Consider the following 19762-nt stretch of genomic DNA (forward strand, 5'->3'; position numbering starts at 1 on the left):
TATCACAGTAGAAGAAGTATAAGTACCTACATTTGGGAGATGATCCCATCAATGGTTCACTAAAATTGAAATATTTTAAAAGTTATGAAGACATAGGAGAAGAAGGTAAAACACTTCCAATTTTTTTTACCCAAATTATGCAGTTTGGGAAATGCTGCTGAAAATGTACCCTTTCTCCAAGAAAAGGAACTTGAGTACTCATTGCATTTTATAGAAAACATTCTAGCAGCCAATATAACCACCCTGCAGCAATAACAAATAAACGTATCTACCTAAATATTAACCAATCATCATGAATACTCACTAGATTATAAAAAAAAAAGATGTTAAGGGCAAAGATTAGGAATATAAAGTACTTTATTAAAATAAAGCAGGAAAGAAGAAATCTGGTAAACTTTTTATTCTGTTTTAATTTTTATTTTGCTCTGTAAATCCTAAGTAGTATCAGACAAGAGTATATTATTGCTTTATAATCCAGCAGCTCTGTGATTTGTAGATTATTTATTTACTATGTCAATAAAAGAGTGGACAAGCAAAAAACCCTGTGAATTTTGAATTCATATACGAATGTGAAAATATTACTACTTTGCTAGACATAACTTGTCCTCAATTATTCCTTGGGAATAATCATTTTGAGAGGATCCAGGGAGAGCTTTTCCTGTTATGGATTTTCTTTGTCTGCTTCCGTCAGCTGTATCAGATAGGAGTTAGGTTAGAAGTGAAACATGACATTCTGAGAGTGAGTCCAGCAGACAGATTCTTGGCTGCATTCTCAGCTACACTTGAACTTCTGCTAAGCATGTGATGAAAGAGTGTTTTCAACTGTACCAGCTGTGGAGAGGTTAATAAAACAAAAGAGGAGAAACAAAAGTGCTCAGAGCAGAAAGCTTCTGGCTTTGGTGATTTCTCTGGTTACAAACACTATGTCAGAGGGCTGAAACTGCTGTATTGTTTTGGCCTTAAAATCCTTTCAAACAAGTGGAGCTTCTGAATTAAAACTTGCATAAAAATAAGGAAGTTGGACATCAGATGCCATTTACATATTTTGGTCGCAGAAATGGATAATTTTTACTTTTCTGTAGACACCTGGAAAATAGAAAAATTGTATTTATTTTATTGGTAACCTTGTGAGTTTCTCTACTCAATAAAAAACTATGCAGATTTTCTGATTCTCAAGATATGCAGAAGCCAAAATGGTCTTAGTGGCCTGGGACTAGCAACCTAATGTTTCCTGTCCTCCCTGTGTCTACTGCTTCAGGACAGCACCATGGATATGGAGCCTTGTCTAGCCTGGCTCTCAGAAGGTCATTTCTCAATCCTATTTTGTGCAAGGGAGGTCAGTTACTGACCCAAGAACCATTTAAACTGGGAGGAGAAATTAAGCGATGCCTAGGAAACTGACTGCAAAGGACTTTTCCTTAAAAGTTAGGGTGACAGCAGGACAGGAAGGCAATTCACGACCTTTCCCATTTCCTCCCCCAGACCTCTGTTTCCCTGCATCTCAGGTCCAGCCATCAGCATGCTGCAGTAAGCTCAGCTATCATTGTATTCCTGGAAGCTGAAGGAGGATGGGATAAGGAGTCCTATGGCTTCACACAGGCTTCCACCAGGAGAGAAATAAAAACCAGCCTTTTACTGTCTACTTCACTGCCTGGAGGCCTGTGATACTGGTGTTTGAGAGCATCGTGAACGTGATTTACATATGTTCATTTGGGAAATGGGGTGTTTATATTTGTTGAGTTGAACGGGGGCAAAAAAATTATAGATAGCTAAAATTTGCAGGAATTGAAAGAAAAAGGAAGCAAACATGTGTGCTCTGCACCAGAAGACATTCATTGGTATGGACATCTTGATTTATTAGGTTAGTAAATTAGGAAAAGGTTAATCACACCTCTGGGCTTCCCTCCTAGCTCAGTCGGTAAAGAATCTGCCTGCAGTGCAGGAGAACTGGGTTCAATTCCTGGGTTGGGAAGATTCCCTGGAGAAGGAAATGGCAACCCACTCCAGTATTCTTGCCTGGAAAATCCCATCGACAGATGAGCCTGGCAGGCTACAGTCTGTAGGGTCTCAAGAGTCCGACATGGCTTAGCAACTAAACCACCACCAATCACAGCAATGAAGAATGGGTTCTTTTAAGCTGTATTTGCTGCAGGATGATAAATGTGATTCTGTTCATACAAATGTGATGGGCTGGGAGATCTGTCCCAGAGTACTCTAAGTCACAGGGTGGGATATACTTTGCATAAAGGTACCTAGAAGAGAATATGCAAATAAATTCATATATTAATAATTTTACAAATAAATCTGTAAATGAGGTAAAAGAACAGTTGAGCAAAGATGAGGAAGCTACCAAGTTAGTTGGAACAGTACACGAGATGCTCAGTGTCCCCTGAATTCTGTACAGCAGAACCACGTGTGTGCACTAATTCTCTTCAGTCGTGTCCGACTCTTTGAGAGCCCCTGGACTGTAACCCGCCAGGCTCCTCTGTCCATGGGATTCTCTGACAAGAATACTGGAGTGGGTTGCCACGCCCTCCTCCAGGGAGTCTTCCCGTCCCAGGCACTGAATTCGTATCTCTTCAGTCTCTTGGTTTGGCAGGCGGGTTCTTTAAGACTAGTGCCACCTGGGAAGCCCACAATAGAACCAAAACATTACCAAATACTGATTTGCATGTCAGGATAATAGTAATTTTCCCTTCTCCTTTTTCACTCTGCAGCTGGCCTATGAAGACCAAAACAACACAGTATTTTTCCATCTGCCACCTTTCCCTCAAGAACTCAGTAACCCAAATAACATGACTTTTACCTGTGTATCACTTACAAGAAATCACTGGCAGTTGAAGAAAAAGAAGAAAAAACAAAACAAAACAATTTCAGGGTGAGACATCTTCAAAGATCACATTTAAAGCATCATTCCTAGCATCAAATCAAAACCATAATTTTAATGTGATAACTTATTTTTCTGGACTTCTGTTTTCATCTCTGAGATAAGACTGAGTGTAGGGCTAAATATAAAGACGAGAATTCAATATATGTGTAAAACCAAGATACCGAGCAGAGAATATGCAAATAAATGTAAAGTTCTGCATTTGTTCACATAAGAAATAAAACACCTACTGAATTTGATAGCAGAGGTATGTATAAATTAATTCCCATAACACAGTCTTTACAAACATATGTAACATAACAACCCAGGAAAATTAGCTTTGAGGAGACACTTAGCTTGTAATTCAGAGGAAACTTCATCTTTACATTTTCTGCAGAATTTCTGGAATGTGTGAATATGTTCAGTGGGCAATAAGCAAATAGAAATTTCACAGCATCTTCATCTTGGTTTGGAAAAGCCTCTTGGCCACGGAGGCTCTGTGGCTTTTCCAAGAGACAAGATGTGCTGGAGGTGGAGCTTTAGATGTGCAGGAGCAAGATTACAAGGCTTGGAAGAAAATATTATTCTACATGGCCCAACAAGGCATGTTATCAGATAGTTAGTACTGGCTGCCTATCTGGGCAGTGCACCAGGAGAGAGAAGTGTGTGGGGACAGAGGAAATAATAATTTGGAGGCTGCTATTCAACACCTAAGACCCATGTGAAGGAGCTAGGTTAGATCTCTTTACTGCAGTTTGTGTTAAAATGTCCACTACTTCCGGTTTTAGGAATATGTTGTTGGATTTGAATAATTATTTTAAAACTTTTTAAATTAAAAATATAGGATAATAGGAATAACAGCATCAGGTTTAGCAAACAGAACAGATCATCTGTTGTTCTTTTTAGTGTCAGCCTTGGGGAGAGCCATTCTAAGTTGAATTGAGGAGGGGTACAAGAGGGTCCCCACCCCAGCCCTGCCTCTCTGGTCCAGGGCCCTTCTTCCCTGGAACGTGAGTGAGACACTTAGCACATAGGGAGATGCCTGGCTGCTGGTAGGGTTACCTCTGGTTTTTAGCTAAGCAAAATAAACACAACAAGGGACCCACTGAAACACTTGAGAACTTTGCTTTGATAACTAAAAAGTCTAAAAAGTTTTACCAGAGAGTTTCACTGGTTTGGTCTCCCACAAGAGCTTGCTGTCCTGCTTGCCTTAGTCTGATTTTTTGTTTATTCTAAAATTGTCTCTGAGGATAAGCATTTCTATGTATGGACCATAACGTGGAGGATGTGAATGTCTTTTCTTACAAGAACTCAGATTCTCCCTGGAGTATCTGCTGTTTTAACTCATCAAGACAATAAGACATGGTAGGATGAAACTTGACAAATAACTCTCTGGAAACTGCATTGTGAAGTAAATTCAAATTGCTTCAAACTCCGCTTAATTCCCATTTACTTCAAATGGTGAATTATTAATAAAGAGATTTTATGTTTTTTAAATCATATGCTACAAAATGAAAGACTTTGGGGAAAACATTTTAACAAACAAATAAATCTCAGTAAAGTTCCATAAATTGCTTTTTTAAATTATTTATTACATCAAAGCCAAATATACATATTTATAGGTTTATCATATTTATGCCTGGGATCTTCTTTTAAGAATAAATTTCTCTTATTTTGCTAGAAAACTTATTTACTGAAACACCAATCTCATTTCTAAATTGTTTCCCATTACAATTTTCAGTTAGAAGTTATTTTACATTAATCATATATGCTATTAAGATATACCCCAAAGCTTGGTTTTCTCTCTCTCCTCCTTTAATGAATGAGAGATCTCAGTAACATCATCATTGTCATTGTCATTGTCACCATCATCACCATCATATCACTCACTAGGAACCTATTACATGCTGGCACTTTGTATAAATTATTTTGTCAAAACAATCCTTGAATGTTTACAGATGAGGCTCAGAAAGTTAAACAAAGCTTTAAGGACACAAGGCTAGTAAGCAATGGCTCTAGTGTTAATAGAAATTGAACTTGGCTTTGTCTCTTTCAAAATTCTTCACTATTTCTAATTCTGAAATAGCTAAAGTATCAAAATCTAAAATACTGGCTATCTTTGCATGGTAAGATTATAAGCCTTAATACATCCAGTGGAGCAAATCCTTTGCCTTTTAAGTGCTGTGTGTCTCTGTCAGAATCTCTGGGGATCTGAGACTACCACACCATAAACTCTGCTGATTTTTGTTCTGATCTCAAAGCACTTACTTCTGTGCCAGAGAATAGTTCAAACATGTTGGAAGAATGAAACTTCCAGAATTGGGCCTTGGTTTAAAACTGATATAACAATCGGAAATTCTGCTTATCCACTGAATCCTATTGATTACACGCCAGAGTCTTGTTCTTTATCCTAACCACACTCATCCCCACCCCTCGCCTTTTTTTTTTTTTTTTTGTCTACAGGATTCTCACAGCCTACAAAGAAAATTTCAGAACAGATATTCACAAGGATGAAAGGGCTTAGGTAACTTGATAAAAATTATAAAGAGGAAATCAAGTTCAAAGATAACTATAAGTATCTGGAATATGTAAGAAGCATCCAAGTTCTTGATAATAAAGTCAGGTTACTTTAAATTTTCCAAAAAGCAAAAAAGAAAAAAAAAATCTTAGAATAAAATAAAAGTAGAGATAAGGTCTAAAAGTGGAAAGGCTTTATGGAGATAGAGTGAAAGACACAGGAATGCTTAGAAAAATCAGATAACAGTGATCCAAAAGAGGCAACCCTCGGGACAAACATACAAAGATAAATACTGATGGAAAGTAATCAGAGCATAAGGTTATAATTCAAAGTAAATTTTCCAAATTGCATATCCTGTTTGAAATGTGTGTCTTGAAGTTTTACATGAGCCTGCTCTTGCCTGGAAAATCCCATGGATGGAGGAGCCTGGTGGGCTGCAGTCCATGGGGTCGCTAAGAGTCGGACACGACTGAGCAACTTCACTTTCACTTTTCACTTTCATGCATTGGAGAAGGAAATGACAACCCACTTGAGTGTTCTTGCCTGGAGAATCCCAGGGACAGGGGAGCCTGGTGGGCTGCTGTCCCTGGGGTCATGCAGAGTCGGACACAACTCAAGTGACTCAGCAGCAGCAGCAGCAGCAGCCGCAGTGGGAAAGCACTCAGGATTTGAAATCAGAAGTCCTGGTTTAGGTCTGGCTCAGATACTTGTTATTTATGTTTTCTTGGATGAGCTACTCAATGCCATGTTTTCTTACACACAGATCAAAGAGATGCTATTAAATGCCTCCCAGTGTGAAAGAATTCCATCTAGCAATGAGTAGAATTTAGAATGACACTTTATTATATGGCAAGATGCCATTTTCTTATCATTTACTGTTATTCTGCTGATGATAAGCTGCATAGAAACCAATAAAAATAAAAGAATTAAAAGAATATAGAACCTATTCTTACAAATAGTAGCTATATCCTGTCACTATCATAGCTATAGTTTGCCAACATTATACTAACATCTTCTCAGATTTTATTATACAGTGCATATTTGATCTTCCTTACTATGCAAATAAAAGGTTGATATTTTAAAGTCTGTTGCTGTTCTTGAGGTCTAGATTAAATCAATGTACAAGTGGTCACTACTATAATTTGTGTGTTCTGTAGAATATAGTTTTTTGCTCAAATTCTCCCTATAATTGCCAAAGCAGTAAACCCTTTAATTACAAATACACAATAATGCCTCAGAGTATAGTGCTGTAGTTAGAATAAATTTTAAGATGGCCTAATGGAATGCATGTTAGAAAAAGGGCAGGGTGAGTTTAACATTGTAATGTTCATACAGGCTTAAAGGTAACATGGATGATTTTTTCCCTCTGGCAATAAAGAAAAAGAGGTCTTTCCCCATCTTTTTTGGTGCTTCTTGAATTCCTGTCAATACATGTGAATTGTATAAAAACAAGTTCTCTCTCCCTTTTATTCACATGAGTGTTTGTGTGTGTGTGCGGATGCATACACACACACACACACACACACACACACACACACACACACATCCATGGGAACATCAGTGGAAAGTATGAGCATTTCTCCTGTAGAGGCTGGCTGATCACTGGGAACTGTGACTATGGAACTCTATGGAACTAGGTTTCTCTATGTACTAAAGGAAGGCTGATTTTAAATATGGGCTCATACTGGAGTTTTGAGAGGCTGGCTTAAGGAAAGAAAACATAGAAGGGGATCAATATTACTCTAAACAGCATGGTACTTGCTCTCTTAGCACCATAACTTTTAGCTGCGCAATCTCAGAAAAGCACAATATCCTATTCTGTAATGGGAACATACACATTTTACCTTTATTATGGAATTGTCAGTAATAAATTAAAATATTCACTTCTGTGCTCTGTAGAGTCTCAGAAAGTAATCTATTTATTTTATTTTTGAAGGTGGGTGGGTCGATAGTTTTTTATCAAATGAAAGTAAGGGAATATTTGAATGAGTAAAAGTAAAAAAAGCAAGTGGGAATCATTTACAAGAATAGGAGAGATTTTTGAATTCTAGATTAACAGATGTTAGAATTAGAGTATAGGAATCAGTAAAAGTCAAGTCAGGTAAAAATAATCATTTTATTCTCATAAAGCAAAACATAAATAATTAATTCTCTAAGGATTGTATTTACATGGGAATCAAGAGAAAAATAACTATCAATGAGACTAAAACAGATTTACAGAAGCAGTTCTAACAAAGGCTGGTACCTCTGTTCCCTTAAAGAGTTTACAAAATCAAAACAGTCCCCTAGTGCAATGACATCTACTTAAAATATTCTTTTTTTGTCAGGTGTTTTCACTGGGAAAAATTTCTTTCTTATTAGTTTTCCCAGCGATCACTGGGAGTTTGTTAGTTGCTCAGTTCTGTCCAACTCTTTGGGAACCCATGAACTGAGCCCACCAGGCTCCAGTGTCTATGGAATTCTCCAGGCAATATTAAAAGCATCTAGTGTCTGCTAACATTAAAAGAATCAACCAGAGTCACAAAAAACATTAGGTGATGGCAGATTACAGTTAAGTAAAGGGACCTCATGTGTTTTATCTCCAAGGTGGCCCCGAAGGGTGTCATCATGGAGGTGAAGGACCTGGGTCCATGAAGACTCCTATTTTCCACTCACTGTCATTACTGAAGCCTCAGTAACCTCAAGACCCCAGAGTGGGGGAATAAGGCAGTGGTTCAGGATTAGTGAACTTCCAGTGGCAGCAGGGAACCTGGCTGGTCTTCAACAGTAGATGTACATGGAGAACAGGTACATGTCTTGCTTAAGGTAGTTGAAAAAGTGGAAATTCCACCATGACATAGGTAAAAGGGCCCATGATATGATTAAGAGCCCTTTCTACAATATCTTTCAGCTGTGGGACTTCTTAAAAATATCTTGTCCCTGTATTTTTACTAATCTTTAACATGAGGGTGCATACAGGCCTGTGTATGTTTTAACAAGCCAAGAAGCCACTTCGATGAATTAAAATGTTACATAATTAAACTTTCTCTTTCCATATAAAAATTATTTTCACATGGAAAACATGGCTATAGATAGAAGATTAGTCTCTGAAAAATCAGTTTCTTGAGTACCTTAAAACAGTGGAAAAAATACAAGAAACTGGTAGAAGTGTAAGTTTTATATTTATTTTCAGATGCATATTAGCAAATATCTACTTTTTCAATTTGCTTCTAGGGTGCTTATTAAATTAGGTCTGCTATATAATGTTTGACTTTTAAAAAGAGGCCTAAAGTTTTAAAATACAAAACCTATATTCCCTCTATATTACAAATTGTAATTTCCACAAAATGATTATTATCTTTGCCTTTCTCCACAACATATACAGCAATTAGGGAACATAGATTAGAAAAGATAGTACATTGATTTATAAAACCCTCCTTTATTTGTATTTCTTTAATGCATACCAGAAACATGAATTATAAAACCAATTTATATATGTTGTATATAAACAAAAAAATAAAAGCAGATACACTGGAGGAAGAAATAATAAAAATGTTAACAGCACTTACCATTTTCAGTACTGTTGTTTTCATTTGTTTTGATAATATTTTCCAAAATGTATAGTTCCAAACTTGGGATATTGCATTGAAGGGAATTTGTTTCAAGTAAATGCTTAAGAAGCAGGAAATATCCTGTAGTTTGTTGTCACACCACAATAAGAATAGTTATTTACCTTAAGCATAAATAAACACAGGTTTCTCCACTATCCAAAAGTAGATAGCTGAGTTGAACCCTTCCGTAAAATGAAAGTGAAGAAGCAATTACCTTAAGACCCATCTTGCTAAAGCATGCACAAAATAAATCAAGATAAAGCAGAGAGCCTCCTAGACACAGTTCAAAGCTATGGCGGCTTGACGCTGAGATGCTACGGGTAGTTCCCAGGGAAGGAACTTTGGAGAGTCACTGTCGAGGCCTCTGTAACAGCTTGGGGCGGAACAAACTGACCACTGTTTTCACTTTTTTTTATAAAAGCGAAAATGTTCTTTGTATTTCTTTTAGTTAGTGAAGATAGGTATTAATGTAGGTCTTTTGTGAAAGTGGGGCTTCCCTGGTGGCTCAGATATTAGAGAATCTGCCTGCAATGTAGGAGACCTGGGTTTGATCCCTGGGTCAGGAAGATCCCATGAAGAAGGTAATGGCAACCCATTTTTGTATGCTTGCCTGGAGAATTCCATGGATAGAGGAGCCGGAAGACTACAGTCCATGGGGTAGCAAAGAGTTGGACACGACTGAGCAACTAACACTATCTTTTCTTTGTGAAAGTGAAGTGGTCTAAGAGAACTTTTGAAGAGTGGAGGATACCTGTAATTCTTAGACCCCTCCTTTTGGACCTCCATTTTACTAATACAGACATGATGAGAACATTTTTTTATTAAAATGCAAAACCTTGGACTTACACTCTAAATCATTACTTGTTCTTGCTTTATATGTTGCGTTGGGGGGTTGGAAAATCAGGAGCATATGGACACACATCTCAGAGGGAACCCTGAGGGCAGAAGGTGGACTAGGCTCCTGGCTGATAGCAGGAACTGACCATAGGAGCGTCCATGTGGCTGTCCTAAGGATAAGTGAATTTATTCCATCTTTGTTTCCATATTCTGGTTGTTCTCTTTCCTCTCTAATATTTCTGTTTTTCTGGTTTTTTTTTTTTTTTCTTTAAGCCTGTGTTAGTTATGGTCATGAGAGAGGGAATTGATACTTATCAGAGGAAGGACTCTGAAGAGTTTTAAAGAGAATAACTAACTTTTTCTGAATGCTAGGTATCAGGTACTTCATTGAATCCTTCATCTGTAATGGCACACACTCTTTTCTTTGTTCAATGCCTTGGGCAAAAAGGAAGTTTTATCAAAATTGCAAGTGATACAAAATGAAAAGGATTAGCTAATGACTTGGAAAGCAAAAAGAAATGTGCCAACAGTATTTTATAAGGAAGATTTTTAAGAACAAAGAAGCTGAAATGTAACAGTATAAAGGACAAAAAACTTACATTTAAATTCAGATTATCAATCTCTGGGTTTACAATGATGAAAATCTGATTTGGTAATAAGTGTAAAAATATTTTAGGTTTTAACACAAGTTCATGTAACCCAAGAGTGTGGCTTTATGCTAAACACCGAACTCAGTCATATCCTCTATTAATTGCAACATAGTGTACACATCAAGGGAATTATTAGTCTAACCTCTTTCACTGCCAGGCACACAGGAAGTGCTGTATGGAGTCCTGGACACCACGTTTTAGGGGAGAAGCTGACAGCAAACTGGACTGTGTTCAAAGGAAGGATGGTAAAGTGTCTGGAAACCATATCATATAAGAAATATCTGGAGGAATGTGTTCATTTAACCTGAAAAATGACAAGTTGCATTAAAATTTCAAAGTCTGTTCTACAGAAGAAGAGGTTGATTTTTCAGCAGAGTTCCAGAACTAAAGATGAATGGGGTTAGTCACAGAGTGGTAAGTTTGGGCTCAATAAAATACTTTTATGACAATTAAAATGGTCACCCACAGGCTGAGACAATAATAGCCAGTTGCTGGCTGCTGGGGCTGTGAGCAAGTTTGTGTGCCCACATGTCAGAGCAGTAAAATAAGCTGGGCAGGGCTGCAAAGTCCTTTGGAATCAAGGTAGAATCTATGGCAATATTTTTTGTTTACTTCCTCTAAGAAACATAGGGTCTCAGGCAAAATTTTTTCTTTAGTAATGAAAGTCCTTCTTCATTTTGGTGATAACCTACTCAGAATAATTTTATTCCTTTGCAGAGAGAATTCAGTTCAGTCACTCAGTCGTGTCCGACTCTTTGTGACCCCATGAACTGCAGCACGCCAGGCTTCCCTGTCCATCACCAACTTCCGGAGTCCACCCAAACCCATGTCCATCAAGTCAGTGATACCATCCAACCATCTCATCCTCTGTCGTCCCCTTCTCCTGCCCTCAATCTTTCCCAGCATCAGGGTCTTTTCCAATGAGTCAGCTCTTCGTATCAGGTGGCCAAAGTATTGGAGTTTCAGCTTCAGTATCAGTCCTTCTAATGAACACCCAGGACTGATCTTTAGGATGGACTGGTTGGATCTCCTTGCAGTCCAAGGGACTCTCAAGAGTCTTCTCCAACACCACAGTTCAAAAGCATCAATTCTTTGGCTCTCAGCTTTCTTTGTAGTCCAGTTCTCACATCCATACATGACCACTGGAAAAACCATTAGCCTTGACTAGACGGACCTTTGTTGGCAAAGTAATGTCTCTGCTTTTGAATATGCTATCTAGGTTGGTCATAACTTTCCTTCCAAGGAGTTCAGTTCAGTTCAGTTCAGTCGCTCAGTCATGTCCGACTCTTTGCGACCCCATGAACTGCAGCACGCGAGGCCTCCCTGTCCATCACCATCTCCCGGAGTTCACTCAAACTCACGTCCATCGAGTCAGTGATGCCTTCCAGTCATCTCATCCTCTGTCGTCCCCTTCTCCTCCTGCCCCCAATCCCTCCCAGCATCAGAGTGTTTTCCAATGAGTCAACTCTTCACATGAGGTGAGCGTCTCTAAATTTCATGGCTGCAATCACCATATGCAGTGATTTTGGAGCCCCCCAAAATAAAGTCAGTCACTGTTTCCACCGTTTCACCATCTATTTGCCATGAAGTGATGGGACCAGATGCCATGATCTTAGTTTTCTGAATGTTGAGCTTTAAGCCAACTTTTCCACTCTCCTCTTTGACTTTCATCAAGAGACTCTCTAGTTTTTCTTCACTTTCTGCCCTAAGGGTGGTGTCATATGTTCCCTAAAGGTGAGGCTCCCTCCAACACACACAGACACACACTCACATACACACTCCCACTCTACACTTAGATTTTTACATCTTACATCTTTTTTCCTTTGCCATCTCTCTCTTATCTTTTTTAAAAGAGTTGCAAGTTAGGTTTTATTTGGAGGCAAAATGAGGACTGCAGTCTGGGAGACAGCACTTCAGATAGCTCTGAAAGACTGCTCCCTGCCATCTCTTAATTTTTAAAAATAGGGACAAAGTCAGTAGATGAGTAACAGTAGAACACATTTAAATCAAAGTCACATTCAGCAACTGTAGCAGAAATATTTCTCCCAGGTGTATTTCTGGTTCTCATTGCAATGGTTCTCGATCTAGAGTGACACAGATCAGCCAGACTGTTGCCTTGTGCTTTGTGTGGGAAAAGGTGTCCTGGAGATAGAGTAAGATGTAAAGGTTAATGTTTGTTCTATACCGACATTATGAAGGTATAACATTCAGTTCAGTTCAGTTCATTTCAGTCGATCAGTCATGTCCAACTCTTTGCAACCCCATGAATCACAGCACGCCAGGCCTCCTTGTCCATCACCCACTCCCGGAGTTCACCCAAACTCACGTCCATCTAGTCGGTGATGCCATCCAGCCATCTCATCCTCTGTCGTCCCCTTCTCCTCCTGCCTCCAATCCCTCCCAGCATCAAGATCTTTCTCAATGAGTCAACCCTTCACATGAGGTGGCCAAAGTACTGGAGTTTCAGCTTCAGCATCAGTCCTTCCAATGAATACCTAGGACTGATTTCCTTTAGAATGGACTGGTTGGATCTCCTTGCAGTCCAAGGGACCCTCAAGAGTCTTCTCCAACACCACAGTTCAAATGCATCAATTCTTCGGGGCTCAGCTTTCTTCACAGTCCAACTCTCACATCCATACATGACCACTGGAAAAACCATAGCCTTGACTAGACGGACCTTTGTTGGCGAAGCAATGTCTCTCCTTTTGAATATGCTATCTAGGTTGGTCATAACTTTCCTTCCAAGGAGTAAGCGTCTTTTAATTTCATGGCTGCAGTCATCATCTGCAGTGATTTTGGAGCCCCCCCAAAATAAAGTCTGCCACTGTTTCCCCATCTATTTCCCATGAAGAGGTGTAACATTAGATCACAGCAAATAACTGCCGCAGATGCATGTGTATTTTCTTGGGGATTGTACAGTAGAAACAATGTTTAAAAAGATTAAAATGGCAATATGAAATAGAAATTGTAAAAGACTAAAATGTAGTTTTGTCAGCATCTATCTTTATCCAGTTCTCTGAGGCTTGGAGGCATGTGTTAAGTGACTATTGTGTTCTTCAGTGTAAACCCTGCATTCATGCTTTATGTGAAGAGCAGGTCATCAAGTCATGTATTTACGAATTGAGAAACAGACACTGTGGAGTTGAGATTGTCTCTTGATTCCTCCCTCCCTCCTGCTCCTTCTCTTGTTTTTCTTCTTCTAACAAAGTGGCACAATTTTATTTTTTTGAGTCCCCGCACCACCCGCAGCTGATCTTCAGTCCAGAGTTTAAGGTTTTTTTGGGTTAGGTCTGGCCTTTTAACTTTTTTCTGTGCATGGCTCTTTGCTGACTCCGCAGCTTTACAGTGTCTTTTCTTTTTGTAAAACAAACAGGAGAGCATAAACTATGGAGAAATTATTAATAAAGTTTCAAAAAAGTCAGCTCAGCACGAATTGGATAATGAACACAGAATGTTTTCCTATTGTTGTGCTGTTCTGCTGGGCAGCCCTGGCCTGAGTGGCTCAGCCCAGCTTGCCCCGTGCGGTTTGGGGCCTTTAACCACGGGGCAAGTCATTAACCGGCTGGTGAAGCAGCAGCACATTGTTCTGTTATTTTCAAACCACAACAGCCTCTGTGGAATCCCAGAGCCTTAAAGACATAGTTCTGATGCTGCCTGACAGAGGCATAATTCATGAGCTCTATAATTTAAAGGGATTTCAATGCAATTATAAAACTAATAAAAAACGAAGTGCATTGGGGGAACACTGGTATCTTTTTTAATCAGTTGATGCTACTTATTAAAAAAAAAATGCCGTCAACCTGGTAGGTGAGTGTGTGTAAGTGTGTCTGTGTGTGTGTGTGTGTGTAAGGTAAGTCAGATTAAATCTGATAGCAGTAGTTTCAAGTAAATTCATAACATGGCTGTCAGACCCAAGAGAAAAAGCAGAAAAGAAAGAAAAACCCCAGAACAGTTTATGGCCTGGAGCCAGTAACAAAGTGTTTCTCCCTGTACCTCTCTATCATTTCCCCCTCAAATGTTGATTATGCCCAAGTTAAAAAAATTGGATGGGGGCTGGGTAACTTTCTAGAAGGTTTAGATTTCAGTCTGGATTTTTTTAAAAAGCCTCAAATGAAAGACTCTCTTTAATCAGATAATTGAATAGCCAGTAATTTTAGCCCGTCTGTGACACACCAGTTGGCAGGTACAGAGGTATGCAGTCCTGAGTCCTCGCCTCCTTTCCCCCTTCTCTGCCCCCTGGGACTGTCACTCAGCTTCCCTGTCTTACTGCCAGTCCCCAGAGATCGTCCCCAGACATTTTGTTGTTCAGAAAGGGAGAGCCAGCTGTCAGAGGTGACCAAGCAGATGGCACAAAGGGGACTCCATCCCTCCATCACCCACCTGGGGAGACAGTAGGGCCTCACCAAACAGCTGTCTTAGATCCACAGCAACCACCTTTCAAACTGATCCCCAGTTTCCTGAAAGCCTGGCTCTGAAGTTGTTTGGGAGGCTTTGGTGGGGCTTTAGATACAAGCACATTATTACCTCTTCTATTTTAACTCTCCACTATGAGTAATGGCAGCTCAAAAATGCCCTCTGTAATGTCACGTCACAAAAGCCTCAGAAAATTATCCCTTAGCCCCATTGTTTGCCTGCTTTCTTTTATTCCTCCTCTACTCATCACGTTCCCTGGCAGCCATGAATGAAATGTAACATGCTAAATGACTGACATCCATTAAAGCTCCTCGACAAACCTTGGACTGGGTTTTGAAAGGCCCTTGGAAGAAAAAGGATTGTGTGCTCTTTGAATCTTGGACTGCTGAACGGCTGCCAAGTGAGTGCTGCTCCATTCAAAGGGCTGAGTGAATAAATGAGAATAACATCCTTGGGGACCTGCAGGATCGGTTTACTCTGAAAATGCTCAGCTTCACAAAGGGTCAGAGTCACAAGGTAAATGAAAATGGCTAGGAGGGGACTTTGATGGCCGAAATACGGTAACAGTAGAGGACTTGAAAGAAAACTTTACTTAAAAAAATAAAAAAGAGGAAAAGAAAGAAGAGGGGGTGGGGAAATCACAGAACTGCAAACTCAATTGATAAGACCAAACACTTTGACAACAACATCCAGGAATATGTGTTTGTAAGTTGTACACAAGAGGTATGCAAACACGAATGTATGCTTATAAAATTGTATAAACTGCCAAGCTGCCCACATATGTAAGCAGCATGAATTAATTTTATTTTTCACAAGAATAAAAACTGGGTCAAAGTTTGTTAGTTTGATTTCTTGATGGGCTATGGCCTAAGTGCTCGAACTTTACTCTTAGCTGTAAGCGACAAAATCTGGGGGCTTCCCAGGTGGCGCTAGTGGTAAAGAACCCACTTGCCAAGTGATGTGGGTTAGATCCCTGAGTCTGAAAGTTCCCCTGGAGGAGAAAATGGCAACCTACTCCAGTATTCTTGCCTGGCGAATCCCATGTACAGAGGGGCCTGGCAAGCTACAGTCCATGGGATTGAAAAGAGTCGGACATGACTGAAGCAACTTAGCAGGCGCATGCACAGCAAAATCTAGTGAGCCATCAAACATGCCATTTGTTTGGATCACTCCTTGTTTTATTCTCCAAACTCGACTTCTCAATTAGAATAATTTCTGTGAGAGCACTTTAATGAAGGTACATTAAAAGCAGTTTCTAGGCAAGGAAGTGAAAAAAAAAAACAAACAGAAATTATTGACACATGTTCCATCCTAACCTGCCACAGGGTTACTCCTAAGAAAGCTTTTTGGCCCCTGACTTTCATTTTTAGACATGTAGGCTGTGGTGGCATAAAGAAATCTTACAGAATAAGTTACATCAAATTGCCTGCAGTGAAGATGTAAATGGAGTTCTGTTCCCTCCTTTTATTCAGCAGGTGACAATCGCAATGGAGGCAGTGGCTGAAGACACGTGGCCAATGGCTGCCCAGCCTCAGTAACTGTGGCAGCTAGCAGAGCTGACATGTTATCATACAAGCTCAGAGGATACAGTGGATTGAATGGTGACCCCCATTGCTCAAGAGAGATATGTCCACCCAGTATCTAGGAATCTGAGTTTATTTGGGAAAGGGTTTTTGAATCTGTAATTAAGTGAAGGAATTCAAGATATGGTCATCATGGATTAGGGTGTGCTCTAAACTCAATGACAATTGTCCTTTGAAGAGAAGAGAAGGGAGGAGGGAATGTAAAGACAGTGGCAGAGATGGAACAGCCGTGTCTGTAAAGGGATGCTAAGAGTTGCCAGCAGCCACCAGAAACTGCCCAGGTGGCACTAATGGTAAAGAGATTGCCTGCCAGTGCAGGAGACTAAGGGATATGGGTTCAATCTCTGGGTCGGGAAGATCCACTGGAGAAGGAAATGGCAGTGTACTCTAGAGTCCTTGCCTGGAGAATCCCACAGACAGAGGAGCCTGGCGGGCTATGGTCCTTAGGGTTGCAAAGAGTCCGACGTGATGGAAGTGACTTAGCACACACACCAGAAACTAGGAGGGAAAGTAGAACAGATTCTCTGTAGAGCCTCAGAAGGACCCACCCCGCTGACACCTTGATTTCAGACTCTGGGCTTCCAGAACTGTGAGAAAATAATATTTTCTTGTTAAGCCACCATGCTTTTGGTAATTTGTTACTGCAGCTTCAGAAAACTAAGAGAGATGGCAGTGGCCATGTGCTATCACTATCACAAAGTTGTCCAGCTTGGGCTTGCTGCTCTCCAGTAAAAGGGAAATAAGTTCCCAGAGAGGCAGCCCATTGAGTTATTGCGTCACTCTGCCCAGGTTCTCCCATTAGCATTTTCCCACAATGCTTCCTGGCTTTCAATAACAACATATGCTCATTTCCTTGGTTCAAGGTTACTTAGATAATATTCCTAAAGGAAAAAAAAAATGTTCCCCCAAACTCATGTGTGTGAGGAAAGATTCATGTTATATTCCAAATATAATTGTTATATATCCAAATATAATTGACATATAAAGGTGCTGGTGTTAAGGAAGATCATGGTAATCTAAAAAGCAACTGTGTATTAACAGCAAAGTTAATTGTCCAGTAATTAGGAAGTGATGTTTTCAACATCTTATATTCTACTATAATAGTTTTTTTACTTATATATGGGAATTATTGCACTTTAATAATTTAGTTGATGGGTGGGGGTTATTATATATCATGTTTTAATTTTTTCCATTTTAAATAAGGGGAAATTGGCTTTTAGTTACTATTATTTTTTCCCCCAGAATGTCTGATTCTAAAGAGTGGATAATGCACATTATCCAAGAGAGACTGATACTTCCTGTTTTTTATTGACAGATTTTAAAGGAACATAACTGTACCCTTGGGGAAAATCTTTTGTTAGATTCAAGTTACTATATTTACCTAATTATCTGAATTCACAACTTTAAAGAGTGGCCAATTTAATTTAGATTTAGGATCTTTCAGTATTTTCAAATTCTAGTAGATTATTCTTCAGTTTTCATTTATGATACTGGCTAAAAGAAACTTTTGAATAAAGGTAATTTATTTAAAATAGACTGCTTTTAGAACATGAAAATGTTAGAACAACACATTTATTAAGCTTGAGTTTTGGAGAATTAGACTGATAGCCCCAAAATGCTCTCTAATAGAAAAATCTAAAGGAATGCGGTATTTGAGCAAGAGTTTCAATATGCCTAATTATCAGCAAAAAGTGTTTAGATTTCAGTGTCCTGAAGAAGTTAATTTGTCTTCCTACTTCAATAATTCCCAAGGAGTAAGATATTGGAAAAAGTAGCCAAAACCGTAAATTTGTAAAGCAGGACTTACAACCAACAGTGGATATGTAAATGCTCATTTGTTTAAAATTTGTATGTGGAAGGGCTCTTGGTTAAAAAAAAAAAAGAAGAAAAAGAAAAACATAAATTATCCAGAGTGGATTTATCACAATTATGTGCTCTAAAAACCCCATCTTTTTAAAAAATGCCAAAGAAGACTGACACATGGAATTCATTACATTCTAGCTAATGGTTTCAATCAAGTTTATAACGGAGCTGAGTAGGCAGCAAGCATTTCTGGACCTGTGTCTCCAATCACCAGGGCACCCAGAGACACAGGCATTCACACACAGAGGAAATTCAGTGCCCAGACTACTGAAGGCCTCCGCCACCCACACTTTTTACTCCAGGGATAAAATAAGTTTCTCTTTTTAAATTTGGGCTCTATGAAAGGCCAAAATAAGAAGTCGGTAGGATATATATTTTTTTAAGCATAACACTATGATATGTTCATAGAATTAGATGGAATGGAGGGAGAATATTACATTTCTTTTTGTGGAATGGCATGGTATATTTTTCAAAACTTGGTAATTTACACATAAAGGAAATTAGAAAAATTTATTGACACTGGGAGTGCAAATGCATGTTCATTCTTTTTTATGCATTCAAATATGATTTAACATTGACATTTATCTAGTCTTTGAATTCTAATTTTTAGTCTGAGTGTTTTGTGAATTCTTCATGTATTATTTAACATACTTTGTTAACTTAAATGAATTATCCTTTTTATTTCCTTTGGGGTATGTGGGTTGGTGAAAAGGAGAAGTCTATGTCAATGTTTCATTTTATTAATTTCTTTTCACAAGGATACTTTGAGAGTAATCAGCATTTGAAACTTATGGTCAGCTATGGATTTTGTTGGTGTGATGAGGGAATTCTCTGCCTGTGTGTACCATTTGGGCCTTCAGGGGGCAGCCAAGTGCAGCAAAGCTAACTGAACTGGCATGCGCTGCCCTGTGTTCATGCTACTTGAGTAACCCTAGTTCAAAAAAAATGCAGCAAAAGCTAAAGTAAGCACTCCTTCTCCATCTGTCACTGTGTGGAAGAGAGCTGAGGCAGCCATATTTAATCAATGCTGAAGTCTCCCCTTGGGTGATGTTCGTGCCCTTCTGTAATATTTTATTCTAAGCCATTTCCCAGACAGCATTATTGATTTGTGTCATTATTCTCTCTCAGCTCCGGGAGCTTATGCAACATGATACCAACTGCACTTCTCTTCGTGAACATAACCTCAGAACCAAAAAGAAAGGTGACTGCCTGAAACATTCAGACTTGCCCGGATGGCATATTATGCAGTGTTTATCATAGGCATTCTAAGCTCTTACATTCTGACATCAGATGATTATAATGCATTTGCAAAAATAGAAAATTACCCAAAAAAAAAGGAGTTTGGCATTTGTTTCTTATTTCTGCTTTTTTACTTCTTAACTGGTAGACTTATAGTGATAAGATACTGTATTTTAGGTATTTTGTGTGGGTAGTTGGGATGA

The sequence above is a fragment of the Capricornis sumatraensis genome, chromosome 13, assembly GCF_032405125.1.
Source record: "Capricornis sumatraensis isolate serow.1 chromosome 13, serow.2, whole genome shotgun sequence".
Classification (NCBI taxonomy): Eukaryota; Metazoa; Chordata; class Mammalia; order Artiodactyla; family Bovidae; genus Capricornis; species Capricornis sumatraensis.